The sequence below is a fragment of the Prunus mume genome, linkage group LG3 (assembly GCF_029339155.1).
Source record: "Prunus mume cultivar Tortuosa linkage group LG3, ASM2933915v1, whole genome shotgun sequence".
Taxonomy (NCBI): Eukaryota; Viridiplantae; Streptophyta; class Magnoliopsida; order Rosales; family Rosaceae; genus Prunus; species Prunus mume.
The window spans coordinates 15,168,080-15,183,135 of record NC_142700.1 but is presented as its reverse complement, the minus strand read 5'-3'; the positions used below and the strand labels follow the sequence as shown (position 1 = coordinate 15,183,135).

At 34.6% G+C, this 15,056-nt stretch overlaps 1 pseudogene; it reads left to right on the top strand.

The window, feature by feature from the left end:
• Positions 1 to 5,693: 5,693 nt before the first annotated feature.
• LOC148918842 (uncharacterized) lies at positions 5,694 to 6,913 on the top strand (annotated as a pseudogene).
• Positions 6,914 to 15,056: the final 8,143 nt, after the last annotated feature.

The following is a 15,056-nucleotide window of genomic DNA, read 5'->3' as shown; positions in this document are numbered from 1 at the left end:
AACCGATGTCTATTTGAAACAGGATTTCCGCAGTGTAAAATCAAAGCAAATAAAGAACGGCAGAAGTTATGAATCGACCGACGTAGAAAGTAAAGACGACGATTTCAAAAAAAGCCGCGTTTTTACGCAGAAAATAACACGACCAAGTTTTCGTAAAGGCGCCATATAATTACAAATAAATCCACGGCGGTAAAATACAAAATATCGCCGTATTAAATTAATGTACAACGACGGAAAATAAAAATATATTGATGTCTTTCTTGTATAGTTCTACGACGGTATCTTTAAATCTCACCACGTTTGTTTTTCATTTAACGACGTATTATAAAATTTAACGTCGTATTTATTCCCTTTATACGTCATACCTTATATTTAAACCGTCGTCTTAATACGAATTTTTTTTATCAATTTATTTCTTTGATTTTGTTATCATACGTCATACTATATGTAAAGATGAAGCTTTTTATTAAAAAAACGTCATCTATTATATGTAAAGATGATGATTTTTATAAAAACCGTCGTCTATTATGTGTAAAGATGATGATTTTTATAAAAACCGTCGTCTATTATATGTAAAGATGATGATTTTATAAAACTGTCGTCTATTATATGTAAAGATGACGATTTTTATAAAAACTGTCGTCTATTATGTGTAAAGATGACGATTTTTAAAAAAACCGTCGTCTATTATGTTTTAAGATGACGATTTTATAAAATCGTCGTTTATTATATGTAAAGATGACACTTTTTATAAAAACATAAAAAACCGTCGTCTATTATATGTAAAGACGACGATTTTTATTAAAAACCCGTCGTCTATTATGTGTAAAGATGACGAGTTTTAAAAAACCGTCGTCTATTATGTGTAAAGATGACGATTTAAAATCGTCGTCTATTATATGTAAAGATGACGCTTTTTATAAAAACTGAAAAAACCGTCGTCTATTATATGTAAATATGACGATTTTACTAAAAATCGTCGTCTATTATATATAAAGATGACGATTTTTATAAAAACCGTCGTCTATTATGTGTAAAGATGACGATTTTTTAAAAAACCGTCGCCTATTATTTGTAAAGATGACGATTTTATAAAACCGTCGTCTATTATATGTAAAGATGACGCTTTTTACAAAAACCAAAAAAACCGTCGCCTATTATATATAAAGATGACGCTTTTATAAAAACCAAAAAAACCGTCGTCTATTATATGTAAAGATGACGGTTTTTATAAAAAAAATCTATTATATGTAAAGATGACGCTTTTTATAAAAACCGTCGTCTATTATATGTAAAGATGACGATTTTTTTTTTTTAAAAGGGTCGTCTATTATATATAAAGATGACACTTTTTATAAAAAATGGTCGTCTATTATATGTAAATATGATGGTTTGTTATAATAACCGTTAAATCATGATTGTTCATTTATAACCGTCGAAATTTTTTGTCCCGTTACTTTATCTCTGAATGTTTATTTTTTTCGATTTTTGATGTAGATGATCTCGAAGTATAAACAAACAAGTTTGATGGTTGGATCGTTGAAACTAGTTTCTTAGAATGCGTATGCCATCAAAACAATATATTCACTAACAATTAAGAGTTTATTTATACTTTCGTTAAATATAGCATAAGATTTTGTGGTATCCACTAATGTAAATATTTTAAATTGAAGATCAAATTCAGTCATTATATTCATATAGGGTCAAGGAGTGTAGCGGTAAAAAATCATCAAAATCGGAGTTAAAATAACCGTTAAATCATGATTTTTCATTTATAACCGTCGAAATTTTTTGTCCCGTTACTTGATCTCTGAATGTTTATTTTTTCTGATTTTTGGCGTATATGATCTCGAAGTATAAACAAACACGTTTGATGGTTGGATCATTGAAACTAGTTTCTTAGAATGCGTATGCCATCAAAACAATATATTCACTAACAATGAAGAGTTTATTTATACTTTCATTAAATATGACATAAGATTTTGTGGTATCCACTGGTGTAAATATTTTAAATTGAATATAAAATTCAATCATTGTATTTATATTGGGTCAAGGAGTGTAGCGGTAAAAAATCATCAAAATAAGAGTTAAAATAACCGTTAAATCATGATTTTTCATTTATAACCGTCGAAATTTTTTGTCTCGTTACTTGATCTCTGAATGTTTATTTTTTCCGATTTTTGGCGTATATGATCTCGAAGTATAAACAAACACGTTTGACGGTTGGATCATTGAAACTAGTTTCTTAGAATGCGTATGCCATCAAAATAATATATTCACTAACAATTAAGAGTTTATTTATACTTTCGTTAAATATGACATAAGATTTTGTGGTATCCACTAGTGTAAATATTTTAAATTGAAGATCAAATTCAATTATTGTATTCATATAGGGTCAAGGAGTGTAGCGGTAAAAAATCATCAAAATCGGAGTTAAAATAACCGTTAAATCATGATTTTTCATTTATAACCGTCGAAAATTTTTGTCCGTTACTTGATCTCTGAATGTTTATTTTTTCTGATTTTTGGCGTATATGATCTCGAAGTATAAACAAACACGTTTGATGGTTGGATCATTGAAACTAGTTTCTTAGAATGCATATGCCATCAAAACAATATATTCACTAACAATGAAGAGTTTATTTATACTTTCATTAAATATGACATAAGATTTTGTGGTATCCACTGGTGTAAATATTTTAAATTGAAGATCAAATTCAATCATCGTATTCATATTGGGTCAAGGAGTGTAGTGGTAAAAAATAATCAAAATCGGAGTTAAAATAACCGTTAAATCATGATTTTTCATTTATAACCATCGAACTTTTTTGTCCCGTTACTTTATCTCTGAATGTTTATTTTTTTCGATTTTTGGTGTACATGATCTCGAAGTATAAACAAACAAGTTTGATGGTTGGATCGTTGAAACTAGTTTCTTAAAATGCGTATGCCATAAAAAAAAAATATTCACTAACAATTAAGAGTTTATTTATACTTTCGTTAAATATAACATAAGATTTTGTGGTATCCACTAGTGTAAATATTTTAAATTGAATATCAAATTCAGTCATTGTTTTCATATAGGGTCAAGGAGTGTAGTGGAAAAAGACGTCTATTGTATGTAAAGATGACGGTTTTTATAAAAACCGTCGTCTATTGTATCGTAAAGATGACGCTTTTTATAAAAACCGTCGTCTTGTATGCGTAAAGATAATGCTTTTATAAAAACCGTAGTCTATTGTAAAAGATGATGCTTTTATAAAAAAACCGTATCTATTGTATGTAAAGATGACACTTTTATAAAACCGTAAATCTATTATATGTAAAGATGACACTTTTATAAAAAAACCGTCGTATATTATATGTAAAGATGACAAATTTTTTTAAAAAAGCGTCATCTTTTAAAACACGCTAAAAAATGGCCGCTTAAGTGAATTCGCGCTCGATAAATTTTCAAATTTTCACCCGTCTTTGAAAATCTTATCTCTCATTAACAAGCGTCGTCTTTTAAAACACGCTAAAAAAATCTACTTAAGTGCATTCGCGCTTGTCAAATTTTCAGATTTTCCCCCGTCTCTGAAAACCTTATCTCTCCCTCCTTGAAACCCTCCTATACTCTCTCAAACACCTTCATGAAACTCTCTACAAAATCATCAAAAGATCGATATCAATGAAGGAGTTGAGAGATTGAGGTCTTAGCAAATTCATAAGATGTAGAGGGATGTTCTGTATTTGAGAATCAAAGCTTGTTGAAAGGTTCGATTTGAAAGTCACCTAATCTCTTAATACCCTTCTATATCTTGCTAGTGAATTCTGGATTAGTCTCTTTGCGTTTTTGGTATGTTCTTTGTATCCCTAATTTCAGATTTTGTCTCTCTTGATTTGTCTGATTTGTTTACATATTTTTTTTTAATTTCTGGTTTCTTTTTAGATTTTCTGATTTGGTTATCAGGAGATGAGGAGGAAGCTTGTAGATTTATAACTTTTTCTTTTGCAGGTTTTCTATGTGAGTCGTATGTTTTTTTGTTGTTGAAAATTTGTAGGTTCTCGATGGTCTTTTTTATGCTCATTTTACAACTTTTCTACGGAAATATGGACCAATGGTAAAATTTCTCTTCCACCTAATTTTTTATGTTTACAATCATAGATTCTTTTTTTTTTCTCTCTTTGTCATTTTGATTTATTTACAGGGATGATGGAGGAGACTTCAGTTGTGCATCATTTGTATGTTTGGATGAGGAATGCTTGGATTAGGAGTACGTAGGTCTTGTTAGGAATTATGTTTGTTGTAGAATAAAGATTGGTTAACTATGTAATAACTATTGAATATTCAAGTTTTATGAAAGAAACTATTTTTGATAAAGCATTATGGTTGGTTTTCTAGTTAAAATCGTTGTATAGCATCATAGGAAATCAAAAAGCATTATTGTACGTAAAGATGACGCTTTTTATAAAAACCGTCGTCTATTGTATGTAAAGATGACGCTTTTTATAAAACCGTAGTCTATTATACGTAAAGATGACGCTTTTTATAAAAAAACGTCGTCTATTGTACGTAAAGATGGCGCTTTTATAAAAAAATGGTAGTCTATTGTATGCGTAAAGATGACGTTTTTTATAAAAACCGTCGTCTATTGTATGTAAAGAGGACGCTTTTTATAAAAACCGTCGTCTATTGTATGTAAAGATGACGCTTTTTATAAAACCGTCGTCTATTATACGTAAAGATGGCGCTTTTATAAAAAACGTCGTCTATTGTACATAAAGATGACGCTTTTATAAAAAACCGTCGTCTATTGTACATAAAGATGACGCTTTTTATAAAAACCGTCGTCTATTGTATGTAAAGATGATGCTTTTATAAAAACCGTCGTCTATTGTATGTAAAGATGACGCTTTTTATAAAAAAAGGTCGTCTATTGTATGTAAAGATGACGTCTTTATAAACAATCCACGACGGTTTTCATAAAAAAATAGTCATCTTTATATACAATACACGACTATTTTATTAAAAACAGTCGTCTTTCCTCCTATAATTAACGATCTTTACCTCTAAACAACGACGATTTTCTTTAAAAACCGTCATCTTTACTGATAAACAACGACGGTGAAAAGCCGTCGTAGTTTGAAACTCAAATAGACGGCAATCGATTTCACGACCGGCGAAAACCTTTTACACGACGGTGGTTTCCCGTCGTCTATTTCAATTTTTGTAGTATTTTCCATTTGCATCGACCAACATCAATCAGGAAGGGGAAGATGACGTGCCTACCCAATGGACGGTGAGTTCGAACAATATGAACAACTGTTAAAAAATGCAAACCAAGAGTTATACCCGGGGTGTAAGAGCTTTTCTATTCTCACGGCCATTGTGGAGCTAATGCACGGAAAAATAAAGTATCGTATGTCGAACCTATGTTTCGATTACTTTTTGGGGGCTTCCGATGAACAATTGTTTGCCGAAAGACCATAGACACGCGCAAAAGGTGTTGAATGGTCTTGGATTGGGATATGAAAAAATTTACGCTTGTAAAAACAATTGCATGTTATTCTACAAAGAGTATGAAACATTGAATACATGCCCTATATGCAAAGAGTCAAGGTTCAAGATGACATCTCAGAATAGAACGACTAAGATCCCACAAAAATTCATGCGTTATCTGCCCCTGAAATCTAGGCTAGAGTGATTATATATGTCGACGCATACTGTCACAGACATGATATGGCATAAGGAAGAACGGGTAGACGACGATGTGATGCATCATCCTGCAAATAGGGAAGCATGGAAAGAATTCAATCGAACGTTCCCCGAGTTTGCTTCTGATCCTCGAAATGTTAGATTAGGACTTGCCACTGACGGATTCAATCCGTACGGGGTTCTAAACCAACACCACAGCACTTGGCCGATTTTCGTATTCCCATATAATTTGCCGCCTTGAAAATGCATGAAAAAAGGGTACATGATGATGACTGTTTTGATAACTGAGGATCCTGAAAGATCAATCGATGTTTACTTAAGACCGTTGGTTGATGAGCTGAAGTATTTATGGACAAACGGTGTGCGTACGTACGATAAATCCACTAAGAAGATGTTCACTTTACGGGCAGCAGTTATGTGAATTATGAATGATTTTCCCGCATATGAAATGGTTTCTGGGTGAAGCACAAAGGGTTATATGGCATGCCCTGTATGCAAGAAAGATGTAACTTCTGATTGGCACGCCGAAAAAGTTTGTTATCTTGGTCATCAGAGATGGTTGCCATGGGACCACAAGTGGCGGGAAAAGAGTAAAGACTTTGACGGGAACACAGAGCATCACCTCAGACCTAGAGAATGGTCCAATGATGAGATCTTGGAACAACTTAACCATTTGGATTTTGCTCCATTTGGAAAAATAGTTAGTCGGACCAGACCTTCTACACATTTAAACTGGATGCACAAGCCTATGTCTTTGAGCTCCCATATTGGTCGAAACTAAAATTGAGGCACAATCTCAATGCTATGCATGTTGAGAAAAATATATTTGACATACTGATGGGCAAGATTCTGGATATCGAGGGCAAGACAAAGGACACGATCAAAGTTCGTCTTGATTTGGAAAGAATAGGCATACGAAGAGGTTTATGGATGAACAGGGACAATGATAAAGCTAGAAGAGATCTTGCATTTTTTTCCATGAAACCGAATGACAAAAAAGATTTCCTAAAGTTTGTATCGTCTGTAAAGTTTTCCGATGGGTATGCTTCTAATAACGCGCGTTGCGTGAATGTTGACGGGGGTAAATTTACTGGACTAAAGAGCCATGACTGCCATGTGTTTATGCAACGCGTACTTCCTATGGGTATTCGACACCTTCTGCCTGAAGATGTAGTGAAACCAATCATGTTGTTGTTTAGATTTTTTCCCAACTGACAGCAAAAACGTTGCGAAAGACAGACGTTAATCAGTTGCGCCATGACATTGTCCAAGTCCTATGGAAGTTTGAGATAATATTCCCTCCAGCTTTCTTCACAAGTATGATCCATGTGATGGTTCACTTGCCAGAAGAGGCATTGCTTGCTGGTCATGTCAACTATCTTTGGATGTATCAAATAGAAAGGTATATATTCCTCATCATTTGTTTATACATCCTTATCCCATGCTTGCTAATTTGTATCGTATCATTTTATTTTGGCAGGCTGCTCAGAGGGCTGAAAAAAAATTGTACGCAACAGGGCAAAGCCCGAAGGATCAATCAATTATAGAGGCTTGGGTTCAATATGAGTCGCTTACTTTCTGTGGAATGTTTTTAAAACATGTGGACACGGATTTCAATCGTTCTCAGCGCAATAATGATGGAGGTGTGAGAAATGAGAAACTCTCTGTTTTTGCTTAAAGCACAGGACCCTTTGGAGATCCTGTACGAGGAGAATAGTTTTCCAGAAATGATATGGAGGTAGCACATTGGTTCATAATGAACAATTATGATGAGATAATGACGTACTTAGATGAGCATGAAGAGATGATGAGGCGAGAACATCCATCACTTTTGTATGCCACGAAACACTGTGAATTGTTTCCACAATGGTTTTTGGAAACTGTAAGTTATACCTCTACTATTGTATTTGACATATACACTACAACATTTTAGGATTTGCGCAACGAAGGAATATTCGTCGTGCAAAGATGATTTTAGTCTCACATAATTATGCGCGACAGAAGTTTCGTCGCGCACAATCCGTCTCGCAAAGATCTTGAACAATCCGTCTCGCAAAGATCCGAACAAAGACTTTGTGCGACGCCACATAACATTCGCCGTGCAAGCGGTCGGCGTATATTACCTTACAAAAAACGCGTTTGGGACGACCCAAATGTCCGAGGCACAAACTTTTGCGCGACGAAACAATTAAATCGTCAGCAAGCATACACATTTCGCGCAACGAAAATATTCGCGCGCATGATTAAATGAAGTGTATTAAAAATATATTTTCAATGGGTTTTTTAAATGATTTTGCGCGACGATATACACTTCGTCGCGCAAAAGTAATATATATTATATAAAATAAAAATTAATATTATTTGTTTTTAATTTTGAAAAAAATAATTTTTTTTTTAAATTAAAATGAAATTGCAATAAAAAGATTAATCGTAAAGAAACATTTATTATATAAAATAAAATAAATGTATACAAGAGAAATATTTTAAAAGTAATTATAAAAATAAAAAACTAATCAAATAATGTTCCAAAATCTACTTGGTCATCTGCCACATGTGGCTCGGAGGTCTAGGCGTCTGCCGGGCAGTGGTCCTGGGGATGCTCGGGGTGGACGGGCTCGGAGGTCGACGCATCAAAATTCGGGATTGGAATGCCGGACGCGCGAGGACTGCAGAATCACCGACATCTTACCCTCAAGCTTGGCAACCCGCGATGTCAAAGCAGTCACTTCACCGCTTGCTCGCGACGATGACCACGGTCGAGGTTCCTCATCGGGCATTCCCATCCCCTACAATATGTTCCCGGCCTCCTCCCGAGAGTCCGATCCAACGTCTGCATCAAAATCTAAAATCCAGCATCCTGCGGAGGATACAGACTCGATCGGAGTCTCGGGAGGAAGTTAGAGGCGACTCTTGAAGAACCAACTGGCTCCTCTCCACCATCGCCGTCTATTTAACATTACATAAAATATAAATTAAAAAATGCATATAAATTGAAAGCGTAACATAAGAATTAAAATTAAATAATACTTACATAAAGGGACTCGGCCAACTCATTCCCAGGTCGAACATAAACGTCACCAAAGACGTCGATCTCTGGGAATTTCGACCCCCCCTAAATTGAACAAGAGAAGGAAAATATTAGTATGAACAAAATAAATTAATAATAATGACGTATTAAAAATTAAATATAAATTATATTATTCTTACCCGACGCCGTGCATCCATCCTATATGAGAAGGGCCTGGAGCCGGAATGGTGGAGAAGAGTCTTCTTCTTCCTATTGCCCTTATTCACTTGGGCTTTATTCTGTTATACAAAAAATAAAACGTATTAGTTGAAATATAAATAAATTAAATAATAATGACATATAAAAAACAAAATAAACATTAATAAGAAATATGTAATAATTAAACAAATATTATTAAAAAAATACCGCATAATCGGGCGCCTGAAAATGAGCGCAGAGCCACGCCCAACTATCCTCCCGCCCCTCAAGCTCCTTCGGGCAAACCTCCTGAAGAGCGACTTACGGATCATCAAACGCCTCAAAATGGTGGTGCAAGTCGCTCTTCCACTGCTTGTACCTCTCACCGAAGAGTCTGTTGACGTACGCCATCGACTCCTTGTTGAGGTCCTCTAAGTGGTAGTTCGTCTGTAATAAATTCATTATATACATTAAGTAATAGAAATATATAACGTTTGAAAGAAAAATAATTAAAAGATAGGAAACATACCGACAACTGGCCGCGAACTTGTATCTTGATCTCGTCAGGCATGACCTTCTAAGACTTCTATTGCATCGGGCAATGGGTCCGAATGACGTGGCCAATGTCGTGGGCCAAGGCACTATGCAATTCCGCCATCGGTGCAGCCCGATGACGCTCGTCATATCCGATGCTGATACGATCGTTGGTCATCCGGTGACCTTCGCCGTCTTCACCGCCGACATGGCCCTCGGGTGTTCCTCTTGGCTGCGGGGTATATATACGGCGGTGCCCCGAGGCACCAGTACCATCGGTCCATGTGGTGTCGATGGTGTTGGCGGGCAGTGCCGCCGCCTAGCGCTAAGAGGCTGCACCACCAAAGAAGCCGATGATGTAGGCGTCAGGATCCCCAGACCAGCTAGCACGCGGTCTGCTCCATCGATCTGGAGTAGTGGCAGGTGATACCGGTGAGCCGGGGCTCGAACTCGGTGTAGTCGTCACCGCCCTACGACATCTAATCAAGTCTGACATCTGCACAATTTCATTAATCAAATTTAGCACATACAGTGTCATTAAAAAATTGAACTAATTAATTAAAATCATAGTTTGACCTAGGGTTTGCGATTTCGGAGTATCCGGGACTCCGATCCACGATCCGTCGAATCCTAAACGATCCTATAAATACATGGTACCACATACGTGAGTTTCAACTCGATCCAACGGTCCGAACATATCAAACCAGGAAATTGCACAATAGGCAAAATCCGATCGAGACTCAAACGGTAACCAAATTCCAATCCGAGCACACCTACGCGCTCGTGAAAGCGAGGATTGCACTGTTGTACTCAATGACTTCTTCATCCGACATTGTTGTACCGGCTGCAGTGAGGGAGTCAAAGAGTGATTTGGAGTGCATCAGATAGTCAACAATGGGTTTGTCTGAGTCTCTTTTGAGAGTGCGAATTTGATCCTGCAAGGTACAAAAATAAGTGTTGGAGAAAGCCTTCGCTCAAGTAAATCCTAGGCTTCATGAGCCGTTGTGCACGGGATGAGAAGAGTTTTGATAGTTGAGGATGCAATTGCTTTAATCCAACTCAAGACCAACTTGTCCTTTGACTATGTTGATTTGATGTTCCATCAGTGTGCTTCTTCGAAGGACAGGTATCATACGTGATGACATCTTCTAGATCACGAAGTTCTAGTACATCCATAAACTGAAATCTCCAAGAAAGGTAATTACTTTTGTCCATTGGTGTGGTGAAAAGATAAGAGATGTTGAATGAAGTTGGGATTGGAGGCATGCTGCCAGGCAAGGTTGTGCTTGTGGTTGACTTGTTGTGATGAGAGTTAACGTAAGAAGATAAAGGAGTGTCACTACTACAAAAAAAGGAAAAAGACAACGGGAATTCACCGTTGTGTATTCGGTTTTCAAACCGTCGTGAAATCGACCGACATCTATTTGGGTGTCAAATTACGACGGCTTTTCACTGTCGTTGTTTATACATGTAATACGGTTTTTAAAGAAAATCGGCGTTGTTTAGAGGTAAAGATAATTAATTATAGGATAAAAGACGACCGTTTTTAATAAAACCGTCGTGTATTGTATATAAAGAGGACGATTTTTTATGAAAACCGTCATGGATTGTTTATAAAGACGACGATTGTTTTATAAAAACCGTCATCTTTACATTCAATAGACGACCTTTTTAAAAAAGGTCATCTTTATTAACAATAGACGACCCTTTTTTAAAAAACCGTCATCTTTACATATAATAGACGACCCTTTTTATATAAAAAAACCGTCATCTTTACTTCATAATAGATGACGTTTTTATAAAAAGCGTCATCTTTACATATAATAGACGACAGTTTTTATAAAAAGCGTCGTCTTTACATATAATAGACGACGGTTTTTATAAAAGCGTCATCTTTACATATAATAGATGACGGTTTGTATAAAAATCGTCATATTTACATATAATAGATGAAGGTTTTTTTTTATAAAAAGCGTCATTTTTACATATAATAGACGACGATTTTTATAACAAGCGTCATCTTTACATATAATAGACGACAGTTTGTATAAAAATCGTCATCTTTACATATAATAGACGATGGTTTTTTTATAAAAAGCGTCATCTTTACATATAATAGACGACCCTTTTTTTATAAAAATCGTCATCTTTACATATAATAGACGACCCTTTTTTATAAAAACCGTCGTTAATTATCTGTAAAGACCGGGAGCGGATCCGTTGTCCCCAATTTGGTGTACCCCTCATGTCCCTTCTTTAAATGTTTGACATGTGTCCTATCACTTAACCCTAATATAACAGTGTTAACTTAATAAAATAAAAAACTAAAAATTGAAAAACAAAATAACAATAAATCATAGCAGCCAATGTTACCAAATGCCTCCGCCCAGCAAACACCAACAGTCCACTCCAACCTCTTTTTTAACCTTGGGAGCCTCACGAGCAAAGATAACCGGCATTTTGGGATATGAGGTTAAAGCTCGTCATCAATCAGCATTAAGAACTCCAACCTGGCAGCCACCCACTCCAACCTCTGTTTATGTATCTGTCTCTTTCTCTCCATCCCTCCCTCCCTCCTCTATATATCGTTCTTTTCTCTGCCAATCTTTATTTTTTGTTTCAATTTGATTTTTGGGTTTGGTTTTGTTATTTTTGCATGTGTTTACAATGAAAGGGACTGCTCACATGTGTATGATTTCGGGAAAGGGTGGTTGATTTTTATTGGTAGCAGAGCTTTAACCCACTACTAGATCGTGAACCTAGGGCAGCTTATGTTGGGTGGCTGGTCTAAGGTAGGGTAAGAAAGGGAGGTTGCCGCCAGTGGGATGGGGTGATTGGGGTGGTTGACTGTTGGTGTTTGCTGGGCGGAGGGACTTGGTAACAGTGGTTGTTATGATTTATTGATATTTTGTTTTTCAATTTTTAGTTTTTTATTTTATTAAGTTAACACTGTTATATTAGGGTTAAGTGATAGGACACTTGTCAAACATTTAAAGAAGGGACATGAAGGGGACACCAAATTGGGGACAGCGGATCCGCTCCCGTAAAGACCATGATTTATTATAAAAACTGTCGTCTAATAAGTTTCCAAACTGCTACATTTTAGTTCTTTTTGATTTCCTATGATGCTATACAACGATTTTAACTAGAAAACCAACCATAATACTTTATTAATGAATATATACTCTCAAAAATAGTTTCTTTCATAAAACTTGAAGATTCAATAGTTATTACATAGTTATCTTTATTCTACAACAAACATAATTCCAAACAAGACCTACGTACTCCTAATCCATGCATTCCTCATCCAAACATACAAATGATGCACAACTGAAGTCTCCTTCATCATCCCTGTAAATAAATCAAAATGACAAAGATTAAAATAATAATAATAATAATAAAATAATAAAACCTAATATTATAAACATAAAAAATTAGGTGGAAGAGAAATTTTACCATTGGTCCATATTTCCATAGAAAACTTGTAAAATGAGCATAAAAAAGACCATCGAGAACCTGCAAATTTTCAACAACAAAAAAACATACGACTCACATAGAAAACCTGCAAAAGAAAAAGTTATAAATCTGCAAGATTCCTCCTCATCTCCTGATAACCAAATTAGAAAACCTAAAAAGAAACCAGAAATATAAAAAAATATGTAAACAAACCAGACAAATCAAGAGAGACAAAATCTGAAATTTGGGAGACAAAGAACATACCAGAAACGCAAAGAGACTAATCCAGAATTTACTAGCAAGATATAGAAGGGTATTAAGAGATTAGGTGACTTTCAAATCAAACCTTTCAACTAGATTTGATTCTTAAAAACAGAACATCCCTCTACATCTTATGGATCTGCAAAGACCTCAATCTCTCAACTCCTTCATTGATATAGATTTTTTGATGATTTTGTAGAGAGTTTCATGAGGGTGTTTTAGAGAGTGCAGGAGGGTTTCAAGGAGGGAGAGATAAGGTTTTCAGAGACGGGGGAAAATCTGAAAATTTGTCGAGCTCACTTAAGTAGCCTTTTTTTAGCGTGTTTTAAAAGACAACGCTTGTTAATGAGATATAAGGTTTTCAAAGGCGGGTGAAAATTTGAAAATTTGTCGAGCGCGAATTCACTTAAGCAGCCATTTTTTAGCGTGTTTTAAAAGACGACGGTTTTTATAAAAATTTTCATCTTTATATATAATAGACTATGGTTTTTTTATAAACAGCGTCATCTTTACATATAATAGACGACGGTTTTTATAAAAAGCGTCATCTTTACATATAATAGACGACGGATTGTATAAAAATCGTCATCTTTACATATAATAGACGACGGTTTTTTTATAAAAAGCGTCATCTTTACTTCATAATAGACGACCTTTTTTTAAATAAACCATCATCTTTACATATAATAGACGACACTAGTGGATACCACAAAATCTTATGTTATATTCAACGAAAGTATAAATAAACTCTTAATTGTTAGTGAATATATTGTTTTAATGGCATACGCATTTTAAGAAACTAGTTTCAACGATCCAACCGTCAAACTTGTTTGTTTGTATTTCGAGATCATATACACTAAAAATCGAAAAAAATAAACACTCAGAAATCAAGTAACGGGACAAAAAATTTCGACGGTTATAAATGAAAAATCATGATTTAACGGTTATTTTAACAAACCATCATCTTTACATATAATAGACGACCCTTTTTATTATAAAAAGCGTCATTTTTACATATAATAGACGACCCTTTTTTATAAAAAGCGTCATTTTTACATATAATAGACGACCTTTTTTTTATAAAAAGCGTCATCTTTATATATAATAGACAACCATTTTTAAAAAAAAACCGTCATCTTTACTTCATAATAGACGATGGTTTTTTATAAAAGCGTCATCTTTACATATAATAGATGACGGTTTTATAAAAAGTGTCATCTTTACATAAATATAGACGACAGTTTGTATAAAAATCGTTATCTTTACATATAATAGACGACCTTTTTTCTATAAAAAGCGTCATCTTTACATATAATAGACGACGGTTTGTATAAAAATTGTCATCTTTACATATAATAGACGACCTATTTGTAAAAAAAACCGTCATCTTTAATTCATAATAGATGACCCTTTTTTAAACAAATCATCATCTTTACATAAAATAGACGACCCTTTTTTAAACAAACCATCATCTTTACATATAATAGACGACCGTTTTAAAAAAAATCGTCATCTTTACTTCATAATAGACGACCCCTTTTTAAAAAAAAACCGTCATCTTTACTTCATAATAGACAACCATTTTTTGAAAAAAAGGTCATCTTTACATATAATAGATGACAGTTCTTTCAAAACAACCATGTCTTTACCAAAGAAAGGACACTTGATTTTTAAAAGACGACGCTTGTCATACCTGCTGTCGTTGTTTTTTGGTCAGATTTTAACTATGAAGAAAACCTTTTTAATAAGACGACGCTTTTTTATTTGTGTGCGTCGTTATAAAAAAATATTCAATAGTACCTCCATTTTTTAGTTGTTTAAGTCACTTATCCACAACGGTTTTTTGTTACCGTCGTCTTTTTAAATACAATGACGGTTTTTTCTTCTACCATCGTATTTTTT